Genomic DNA, 10,983 nt, shown 5'->3' on the forward strand with positions numbered 1-10,983 from the left:
GTGCAGTTATAAATTCTTTCATTTAGTGCAGACATTAACGAATTAAAAAAAGATATGAAAATGATGCATGAGCCTGTGCTCAGCCTCTGGAGTTGTCTGTTGCTTTTTGCAGTCATTCGCTAGAATAAAAAAAAAAGAAGAAAGAAAAGAAATTATTCTCTTGATGGGGCACATGGAATAAGGAGATGGAAAATGGTGATGCAATGTCCTCTGTGTGTGTCCGTGGGTCATGCCCTGCCTTAGCAGGTTATGACCCAGTGTGTGAGATTTCGGTATTGGTGCCCAGGGTAGGAATTGCTCTGGTGAAGAGAATTCAAATCTGAGGCTGTGGGTTCAGCACCACTGCCCTGAGCTGAGGACAGCAGTAGAGCACTGGGGAGGAGGGTGGAGAGGAGGGAGTGCTGAAGAAGCTAATTCTGTGTGATTTGAGGAATAAACAAACTTCTCTGCAGGGAAAGTGGGAGATTCTCCAAATTAGTTCGACATGTACAAAAGCATGTTCTTTTCTCCTCTTGGTGATGCACAAAATCCCACAGATAATCCAGCTGGTTTGTCACTGTAGAAATATACAGTATCTGTATTTTTTTCTCTGCTGTAGTGCCAAATTCCAGGAGTCCTCCATGGCTGTAGTGCTCCTTTCAGAGGGAAAGGGCCAACACAGATTCAGGCATGCACAGGAGCTCGGAGGACCAGCAGGTCCAGCAGGAGAGGAGTGGCTGCTTTGTCAGAAATTCCCATTTGCAATTAGGCTGGGAAAGCTGAGAGATCCATTTTAAGGGCTGCTCAGTGCTTGGGACTTTGTCTAGCTGAAATCCATGGAAGTAGAAAAAGTGTTTTATCTGCTTCCTCTCCTTGCCAGCCCAGATGCTGCAGCAGGAGCAACAGGGTTTGCTTGAACTCTAACAAAGAACTAGAATTACAAAATCCCCAATCCTTGTCTTTAAAAGGTACCAGGGATGCTGTTCAAACAGAATAAAGGATTGGGTTCCCTGTGCAGGGCTCCTGGTCCTGCCCAGAAGTGGCCACTCTGAGAAGGGAAGCTCTTCATCCCCCACGTCCCTCCGGCACCAGCAGCACCTGGAAACACAGGGTTCCTTTTTCTGCCAGGCCACCTAATGAGGTGCAAGCCACTGATCCATGCAGGGCCTCAGAAACAATCTGTGATGAATTAGTTATTTAGCCTGTCTCATCACGCTTGTGTGCCACTGCACCGAATCACCTCCCTGGACAGAGGGAATGCACCTCCCAAGCCAGACCCTGGTGCCTTTCATCCCTGAGGGCTGGGCTTTACTCTGAGAAGGTTCCCAGTGAAATCAGTTGGGTTTTGTGCAGTTCAAGGTGCACCTGAACATGATTTCAGGTACCTGAGCCTGGCTCTGGGTGACCACAGCATCTGGAGCATCCCAGTCACTGCATTGCCATGAAACATCAGAATAGCTCCAGTCCTTGGAGCTGCCAAGTGCCAGGCCTGTGATACACATCCTGTAGCAGTTAAAGTGTTGTTATGAGTGCAAAAGTATTAACAAATCATTGGTTATTTAAAGGGAATCATTTAGGGCTCATCTGGCTAATGAGGAAGAAAAAACAGAGCTGAGCACTTTCTCTGAGTTGTAGGAGACGTCTGAGATCAGCTGTGGTAGGAAACTATCAGGGAGCACACCTCGTTAGCTCCCTTGTGTAAAACTCCTTATCTGCCTCTTATTAGTCATTCATTAATTAAAGCTCCAGAATTCAGGGTTTTTTTGTTAGCTGTTCTCTCAGCATGAAATTCAGCTAATTCTCCTACTATTGGAAACAAAACTCCCAGAATGAAGTTTATTCTTACAGTGTTCTTGCACTTATTTATTTCATATTGCTGTCATGCATGGATGAATTTATATGATGCTCTGATGACCTTTAGAAATTCTTCTGATTAAATGCTGTTCTACTTCATTATGACATTTCTGTACTTGTACTACCCGATTTGATGTGTACAGCTTAATAACACAACTAGACATGAATGCTAATAACTTTACAATTCATTGCATTGCTATTTTTTAATGTAGATGAATTTTAAAACAAGTTTCTCTTGCTGCAGGCTTACATGAATCATATAAATTAGAAGGTAACAAAAGAACATATTAGCATTTGTTAGCCTGGATGCACTGATTTTGTAGTAACCATTTTAATATGTACTACAACTTTTCCAGCCTCAAGTTTAATATGTACTACAACTTTTCACCCTCGATTTTTCAACCAACATCATAATTGAATTGGTTTCCTTCTTGCCTAAGGATAATGATTTTACACTGATGGAATCATTATTAGATTTTAAGGATTATACTGATGATGCCTGTTTTACATAGAGCTAAAAAAAAATTAAAATCATTCAACCGTAAAACACTTTTTTACACAAAGGCTACTGTAAGTTGGAGATAAATGAATTAATTATTGTGTTTAGAGTTGTTGTTAACATCCAGCATCCATAACCCGAGCCAACTGCTCGCTGCAGCTCCGTGCAGGGGGTGGGGAGGGCTTTTGAAAGCCTCATCCCGGGGTGTGCCCTTGAAGTGCTGCAGGTGGGCAGTGGCTGTGGTGGAGCTGCTGCTGTGCAAGCATGTGTTCGTCGAGGCAGGGGAGCGCTCCTGCACACCTGCACGGGAATCAGAAACCTCCTCATCCACAGGCACAGACAGCCTCCAGCAGTGGCAGGAGAAGCAGAGGAAAGGTGGGAGAGGGGAAAGGAGGAGGCATTGCCAAGGTGTCTTTACTGGGCGGGAGCTGAGTGTTGGTTCAGTCTGGGTTTGGAAGAGCTGCCCGTGTTCCACCTCACCTTCCAGAGGGGTAAAACGGCTGGAATCGGTCCAGAGTGGGTGAGACCCAGCTCACCTGCATCCATCACTTCTCCCTGCACATCCGAGCACTGCTTCTGGGAGGGAGAGAGGGAAAAACAACCCAGGTTAAGCATAAATGATGAATTTCTTCTATCCTGAAACCCATCAACATTTCATGGGTAATTACACTTCGGGCTGCAGAAATAGCTGTTGAATTAATTGATTTTGCAGTTATATCCTGATGTGCTGAGTGGGCGTTGGTTTGTGTGGACGTGTCAAAATAACGTCTTCAAAAGTCTCAGGGGTGAAAGACATTTACTTCTGTCTGTTGAGTAATCAGCAATTAGAATACAATATAAATACCTGAACCTTTTCATCTGAAAAAGGGGAAGAAAAGCCTTTAAATACATGAAATATTTTTGCAATTTTTACCTGTCAAATACAAAAGTGCCTGAAAATGAAATTTGGCAAGTAGTCCCTCTTCCTCTAGGTTTTTAAAGCTGGAGGTTAACCTCAATTTAAAAAAATATTTAAAAATCATGTGTCTTTAAGCATCCATTTAAAATCATTTTAATTCACAGGTGAGAGAGCAGTCAGCGCAACTCCAAGGGACTGGGCTTCTGCATGGTTTTACATGTCATCACGTGCTTCGTGACTGCTGCTGGATGTCGCTGCTGAGGTCAGGGAACATGATTGCTTCCCTCACTTCAGCTTCAGTCAGTTTTATTAGTTCCAAAAACAAGAGGAAGGAGCTGCACCAGCTGTAAACTTGCACGTCCTGCACTAATTGTGCACAGAGTGATCAATATATGAATCAAATGCTATGTCCGTGCTGCATTCAAACGTTGTCAAACTCCTGTGCTCCTCAGCTACTTCAGTGTGGCTCCAGGAGCAGCACAGAGCTCCTGGAGTGTGTGGTTGAATCGTTTCCTTAAGCTGAGATGTAAACTTGTCTCTGAGAGAAGGAACAAGCTGACCGACAGGTAATAGAGCTGCGTTGAATTCATCTCGAGCACACGTTAAATTTTCTTGACACCATTACCCTTTTCCTTAGGAAACTTCAGACTGGTCTTGATTAATAATGAAAATAAGGAAAAACAACCTGCAAAAGCAAACCAGGAGAAGTCAGAGGCCCATCTACTTTCAACCTTTTGCTCTTTGTATTCTCAGCAAAAGGAACAAAATCTCATCAAGCTTTCTTTTCAGCATTGCACAGGGCTTTAGACTATTTCCTATGCTCAGCTCTTCAGAACAACAAAACAAAATAATTAAGGTGTTTCCAGCAATGTTAAATCAAGTCAATATCAGGAGACAAGATCTCCCGACCCCAACCCAGGCTCTGCAAAGCACTCACTGAACAACCTGGGCTAAATTGTTTAACCTATTTGCTGCTGCTCCCCTGTCTTTAAAGTGAAGGCACATTAAGCCTTTCCTGCCCTGGCATCAGTCACTGGCTGTGTTGGTTTGTGTTTTGGGGGGCTTTTGGAAGCCAAGGCCAGAAACCCTAGAAAACCCAGAGGCTATTTCCAGTGGGTTGATGGTGTTGATATGGACCAGGCTCACCCTCTGTGGCACCACAGTGCCAAGGTACAGGTGAGGCACCCCTGAGCCTCAGCAGGGTTTAGTTCAAGGTGTAAATCCCCGTCTGCCTGGCTGCTGGGAGCAGAGCAGCTCAGAGGGCACTGCCCCACAGCACCGATGTCTTTGCCGCTTCATCAGCTTCATGATAAGCATCAACTTTGGGGTTTTCTTGCTCTCCAGAGCTTGAATTATCCTAAAAATTGGCCAGATTTCTGGAGATCTCTAGAGGAAGAGTAAAATCTGTTGTTGCAGTAAAGCCTCATTATAGACGTGGTGTTATGTTTCATAAGGGATCAGTCTGTGAAGCATCTGTCATTGCTCTGTCAGAGAAGGTGGAGAGTGGAGCTGCAGAGAAGCTTTAAGTTGAGTTTGGGGGATTGAACGTGATCAGGGACTTGCTGAAGCCTTGCCATGTGCTGTAATTAAAGGGCTGCTGTCAGAGGCCAAGCAGGCAGAAAAAAGTTCCTTCCTCAGCTGCTGTGAGTTCATCTTAACTTCCAGCCTTTGGTGGAGAATTAAATTTGAAGGCTGAAAAGGGAATGTCTTGTCTTAGGGATGCTGTGGTGACTGTGGTGTGGGTGTCCAGTCTGCACAGGCATGCAGGAAAGGAGCTGGCTCCTGATCTACCCCCCAGTCTCCCAGATTATCACAAGGCTCTGCAGGGAATGTGCTGCCAGCAGGAGGGGGCAGGCTGTACCCCAGCTGTTTGACTTGAACAGCCAAATCTGCTGCACCACTGAAGAAATCCTGGACCACAGGCTTGGAGAAGACCTTTTCCTTGGCCCAGGTGATCCCAGTGGGGAGCTGTATCCAGAATGTCCAAAGGAAGGAGGTGTTGCTGAGGCCACTGGGCAGAGCAGGCTCCTGAGCTGTGTCTGTGCTGCCGTGGCTGGGGTTGGGATGTGTGGGACTGGTCAGGATCCTGCAATCCTGCAGAGTGCCTCTGAGGAGCTGGGAGCAATGGCCACGTTTCAGCAATTTCTGCATCCTGCAGCTGCCTGCTCGGGCAGAGAGAGCCATCACCAGCCAGAAGTGCAGGGCTGACATGGATCACGCTCCCAGGAGTGACTGCAAGACAGAGATCTCCTGTTGCTCTCAGACCATGCCTTGAATAATTTGGGTGCATTCTTCTGGGCTTGTGGCCTCCCTCTTTCCAAAGAATAGGATTCAGCATCTGCTAGGAGGAAACACCTGTTCTTCTGTTGTTTCCTTTCCAAGCATTTCCTTTGGTGCAAGTGTGAATATTGACAAGTGTGTTTTAGAATGTGGGAGCTCACATTAGGCTGAGATGGTGCCTTGGTGTTTAATGTACAATGCACACAGCTTGGATGGATGCATTAATCATATTCCTATTGCCTTTGTTATGGTAATGGCAGAAACAGGCTCTTGTGGTTTTTTTTAATTAAAAAAAAAAGGAAAAGGGGGTTAGTTGTTTTTTTAAGATGCATTATATTTCAGCAGCTAATGAAGAGGAAATAATGATGACTGTGCACTGTAATATGTATTAGAGCACTAATTAGACTATAGAAGAACTGCTTACAATGTCTTTTAAACACCTGCTTGGTAATTTTCAGCCCCACGTGCTCCTCCCTTCACCAGAGCAGGTGTGGTGGGAGGACTGAGGTAATACTGAAACAGGAAACAGAGCTCACATCAGCCTCCAATTCTGTGTTTTGTTTGCCCTGCTCTACCTGTATTTAAGAGAAGGATCATGTGGATGGTCACTGAAGGGCCCTTTGTGTGGGCTGGGATTTCTATTGCCCATGGCAGGTATTGGGAAAGGAGTCAGATAGGTTTTCTGACTTCCTTGTGACCCTACAAAGGCAATGTGGTGTCAGGACAAGAATTCCCAGTTCAGACTGTGGTCTTGCACATCTGTTAGTCCAGAATGTTATGTATTGTACCTCCAGCACTTGCTTATCATTGATTTAGTGAGCGTGTTTTTGAGACCATTAAAGGCTGTAAATATAAAAATAATGCTGGCCTTCATTTTTAAAGCTGTTTTGAAGTTGTCTTTTACTGTCATAAGAAACCACAAATATTTTCACTCTGCATCTTCTTTGCTTTTACATTTCTGTCAATTGTGTAAAGAATTGAATTCTAAACATGAACTACAAGTGTGCCCAAAATCAAGCAGACATTAGCGTTCCTAACCTGACCATACCTGTGATTCAACTTGTTTCTCTCAGCTCCTTCCAAAGGAAACCTTCTCTGACTGCCTATTCCCCTGCCAGAGGATTTGGAGCTGTTGGTGCCTGAGAGCCTGAACAGAGCCCAGATGAGGATGCTGCAGGTGAGCAACTCTGATTCAAAGCTTTTAAATTGTTTTATCTTTGTGATGAAAATTTTCAGCAGATGCTCTAAATCCTGAGATAGTCGCACGTTTAAATGGAGTATGACCACATTTTTCATGGAATAATGCATTTAAAAGTAACAGGCAATATTTTCATTCTTAGGTATGTCAGAATTTTTTCTCTATTTTGAAATTTTTCGTACTACCTGCAATTTCATAGAACCCAATTTCAGGTGGTCATTGAGAGCTGCAGCTGATCTCATCCCCTCTCTGAGATCAGTTCTGCTTTACACACAGAGGTGCTGCTGCTTTATGTGACTTCTGCTCTGAACCCTGAACGGAGCAGTAAAGTTTGGGTAACTTAATGCAACCCCCCCAGAGAGGACAGAGCTGAAAAGAGAGAAGAGTTCTGGGGAGGTTCAGCTGTCCTTGGTAGGATTTGAGTCCCAGAATAGGAACAGATAAGAGAACCAGGTAAGAGGTAAATGTAAAGTTGCATCAGATGCCATAAACAGATGTGGATTTGCTGAAGGCAGAGAGAGAAAAGGAGAATCTGTTTTCCTCTTCCTCCCTCTTCAGCAGGGCCTGTGCAGGCTGTATGGCAGATGTACACATTTATCTCTGTTACAGTGGTGCTCTGGCAGGCAGACACGTGGAATTTCTCAAGGTGCTTTGGGGTTGGTGGCAGAGAAAATCCCTGAGACTTCACAGTGACCAATACTGATTGTCCTGAAGGGATGCCCCAGGGACTGCAGTAATGGAAGGTGCTGCCCTTGGGTAGGAGCTTTACAGGCAGAAAGTAACAAAAATTTACTCCAAGAATAAGACACAGGACTTATCTGGATACAGCAAGTAGCTAAAAACCCCAGAACAAAGCCCCAGCAATATTTGCCACGTTCCTCACCGGGATAAGTGATGCTCTCAGCACTGGCAGTGCTTGTGGAGGCAGCAGAGCAAAGCACAAATGCATTCGTGCAAGGGAACTGGGAGGCCAGAACCAGAGTCTGCCAGAGCCCAGGTGGGTGTTCTGCCTTGCTGAGCCAGGCTGGCTGCTCAGTGATGCCAGCTGGCTGTCCCCAGTGCCCGTGTGACGCAGGTGGCACCCCTGAGGGCTGCCAGACCTGAGCTCGCCCGCCAGCGAAGCGCTGAACAAGTACCTCGAGGGCTTGTGAGAAAGGCAAGCTCATCTCTCAAGTGATGCTGCTGAGGTTGGTGCTTTCCTTCAGTTCTGGGGGAAATCATCTCAGTACCGTGAGAGGAAGGCGAGGGAGGGGAAGGCAGGAAACTTGAATCAGGTCTTTTTAAATCCCACCATGAGCAGTTGTGCTGGGGAAGTCTGAGGGGGTTTTGCCTCTGCCCTGTGCTGGTGTGTGTGTGTCACTGGGGGTGTGTGAGACAAACCTGTGCCCACCTCTCCCTCCCTTGTGGCTTCAGAAGTTGTGTCCCCTCTCCAGAGGAGATGGGACTATGTGCCATGTGGCCACCATGAGATAAATGACCAGTCCAGAAGAGCTGAAATAAAAACCCTCTGGAGGGCATCCACTGCTTTCTGGGGTTGGATCTCTCCAGGGGCCCTTCCCTACCATCTCCCCAGTGCGTTTCAGGCGCATCCAAGGATCTTGGCTTGTATTGCTGTTTAATTGCTCACCGATATCAGCACTATTCTAAGACATGAGCCATATCAATCTAATCACAAACCCAAACAAAGCAGCAGTCACTCGAGTCCTTTATCTATTGGCAGGCAGCAGCGAGCCCTCATCTCTTATCCACTCTGCATACCCACAGTTTCTCTGCAGCCTTCATCAGCACCAGGAATTCAACAGCTGAGACCAACATTTATCTCAGTGAATCCAGCGTGTGTGGCTGCCCCTTCCCTGACTATTCAAACACGGAGCCACATCAGTGCTGCTTGTTTGGGAGGCGATGACAAGGGTCATCATTTTATTCTTTATCTCCCGCTTCACCTGCTCCTGAGTGCCAAAGCAAGGCAGGAAACAGCATCCTGGGGAGCTCGGTGGTGTGGATGACAGCCCTGCCATGCCTGGCTGTTCATCAGGGTGCCACGGGAGGATGAGGAGGAGCGGGAGGCAGAGCTGAGCATCCCAGCCCTGGTGCTGCTGAGGTGGGAGGGAGGTGATGTGTGCCAGCCCCGCCAGCCCCTTCAGCCACCTGGGGAGAAGCCAAAGGGCTGAATTGCCATGTCAGGTAGGAAACCTTCAGCCTGGCCAAAAACCAGTTTAATTTCTGAAGACGAGACAGGTTCAAATTGAGTTTGAATGTCTCATACTTCCCTCAGGGCTGTGTTTTTGGGAGAAAGGTTTCGTTCAGCTGCTTTCCACTCACACGGCATTTATGTGCCTAAAAGGATTCAGCTGTCACAGCCTGACAAGCGCTGAAAAGCTCTTGTTAAGGTCACTGGTATCAGAGAAGTGTCTCTCCTACAACATCCTGGTGAATCAGGGCCACTGGCACTGGGAAGCAGGGACTGATGTCAAGGCACCCTTTGCTGCAGACAGGACCGTGACCCGCTGTGCCAGCACGGCGCTTTCCCCTCCGCTCCTCCCGAGGAGAGCCATGAACACCGCTCCAGCTAAGTGCAAAAAACCCCGGCTCTAAACATCCCTGACCTTTAAATTCAGGCTGCAGCGAGCAGATCTGCTGCTAACCAGAAATCCAGGGTTGCTTTCATGTGTCTGGGCGTTCAGGGAGTAGATGTAGCTTAACATGCAGATGCCGGGCTTCCTGCAGCACGCCACTGCTTTTCAAGCTCTCTCATTTCATGCTGTTACCTCCATCCCTGCTGTGGCTGTGAAAGGAGCCTCTCTGAGGAAAAGTTTCCCACAGACACAAAATCCGACTGATGCGGTAAAAAAAACCCCACAACCAACCACTTGTAGTTTAATTTCTAAATGCAGTGTCCGTCTGCAGCCTGGCAATCAGCAGCATCTCTGCTGCTGGCATCTGGAGAAACCAGCCTCTCAGTCCCTCAGGCTGCTGGGTGTATATTTTATATATTTGTCCTCATGTTAAAGCGAGGAAGTCCTGAATGTGGGAGCCAGGAGTTCAGTCCTGCCACAGGTGTGCAGGGGAAGATTTTCCCTTTGGAGCAGTGATGCTCCAGTGCCCTTTGGCATGTTCAGCTGAGCATCTGGGCTCTGTGTCCAAGTTCCTGTGCTCACACAACTTCACTGCTCTGCACAGAGAGGGGAAATAGATGTCTCTTGTCCCAGGTAATGGGCCATAAGAGAGGGAAAATGGCCTCAAGTTGTCCCAGGGGAGGTTTAGATCGGATATTACGAAATATTTCTTCCCTGAAAGGGTTGTTAAGCCTTGGAACAAGCTGCCCAGGGCAGTGGAGGGGCCACCATCCCTGGAGGGATTTGAAGGAGGTGTAGATGTGGTGCTTGGGGATGTGGTTTAGTGGTGACCTTGGCAGTGCTGGGTTAACACTTGGACTTGATGAGCTCAAGAGTCTTTTCTGTTCTAAATTATTCTGTGGTTTTCTGTTCAAATGCTTTTTTTCCTTATCACCAATGAAAAATGCCCGTCAAGCTCACGTACAGCAGCTGCTGGGCAGGTGGGACTTGCCAACAAATAATGTTTATTTGGCACTTCAAATATCTTCCTTGAACATTTCTTCATAATGCATGAGGCATTATTGACAGGTGAAATAAGAGAAAATGTTTGATGTTTCTCTGATGCTCTTTTTATTCTCCTCTAATTTCAATTATTTCCCATTCTATGCCACTACCATATAATTCAATATTTTAAGCATATTTTCCCTCATAGCATCTGCTTATATTTCTAAACTTGTCAGGTTATTTTGGCCACAATGAATTCCATGAGCAATGCCTCTCCTTGGGAGCTGCTCCCAGCCCTGTGCTGGCCTGATAAGAGCAGTGAGTCAGGAGCTGCTCTGGGAACAGCAGCACTCATGTGGCTGCACCTCAGCTGGGCTGGGGCCAGAGAAGAAAAGCATGTGGAATATCATGGGATAAAAAGTGAGATTCAAACCTGATTTTCAGCAATTCAGTCTTGAAGTTGTGGCTGTATGTAATGGAGCCCATTAGCACATGATCCAGGTCTAGAAATCAAACAATTGTTGCCAAAATCTGGGCTTTCAGCCCAAGCCTGCAGCTGGGTGTTCGTGTTCCCCAGGTGTGAGGGAGGATTGTAATCCATGAGGCTTCAAGAAAATCAAGAAATATTGGGTTAAAGTCCCTATCCCACACTTTCTAGCACAAACTCCAATTAAGCAGGGAAGTGGCCCCAAGCAGCAGCATCTCTTTTCTGTAG

At 46.5% G+C, this 10,983-nt stretch overlaps 1 long non-coding RNA gene across 5 annotated transcripts in view; it reads left to right on the forward strand.

Annotated features, from left to right (window-relative positions):
* LOC108449877 overlaps positions 1-10,983 on the forward strand; it is a 114,779-nt gene that overhangs the window by 93,687 nt on the left and 10,109 nt on the right. For all 5 annotated transcript variants that reach the window (XR_001866167.1, XR_001866165.1, XR_001866168.1 and 2 more), the window contains exon 2: positions 6,584-6,687. This is a non-coding gene — a long non-coding RNA (uncharacterized LOC108449877). The remainder of the gene's footprint in view (positions 1-6,583; positions 6,688-10,983) is intronic.

Source organism: Corvus brachyrhynchos, unplaced genomic scaffold (genome assembly GCF_000691975.1).
Source record: "Corvus brachyrhynchos isolate BGI_N302 unplaced genomic scaffold, ASM69197v1 scaffold91, whole genome shotgun sequence".
NCBI lineage: Eukaryota > Metazoa > Chordata > Aves > Passeriformes > Corvidae > Corvus > Corvus brachyrhynchos.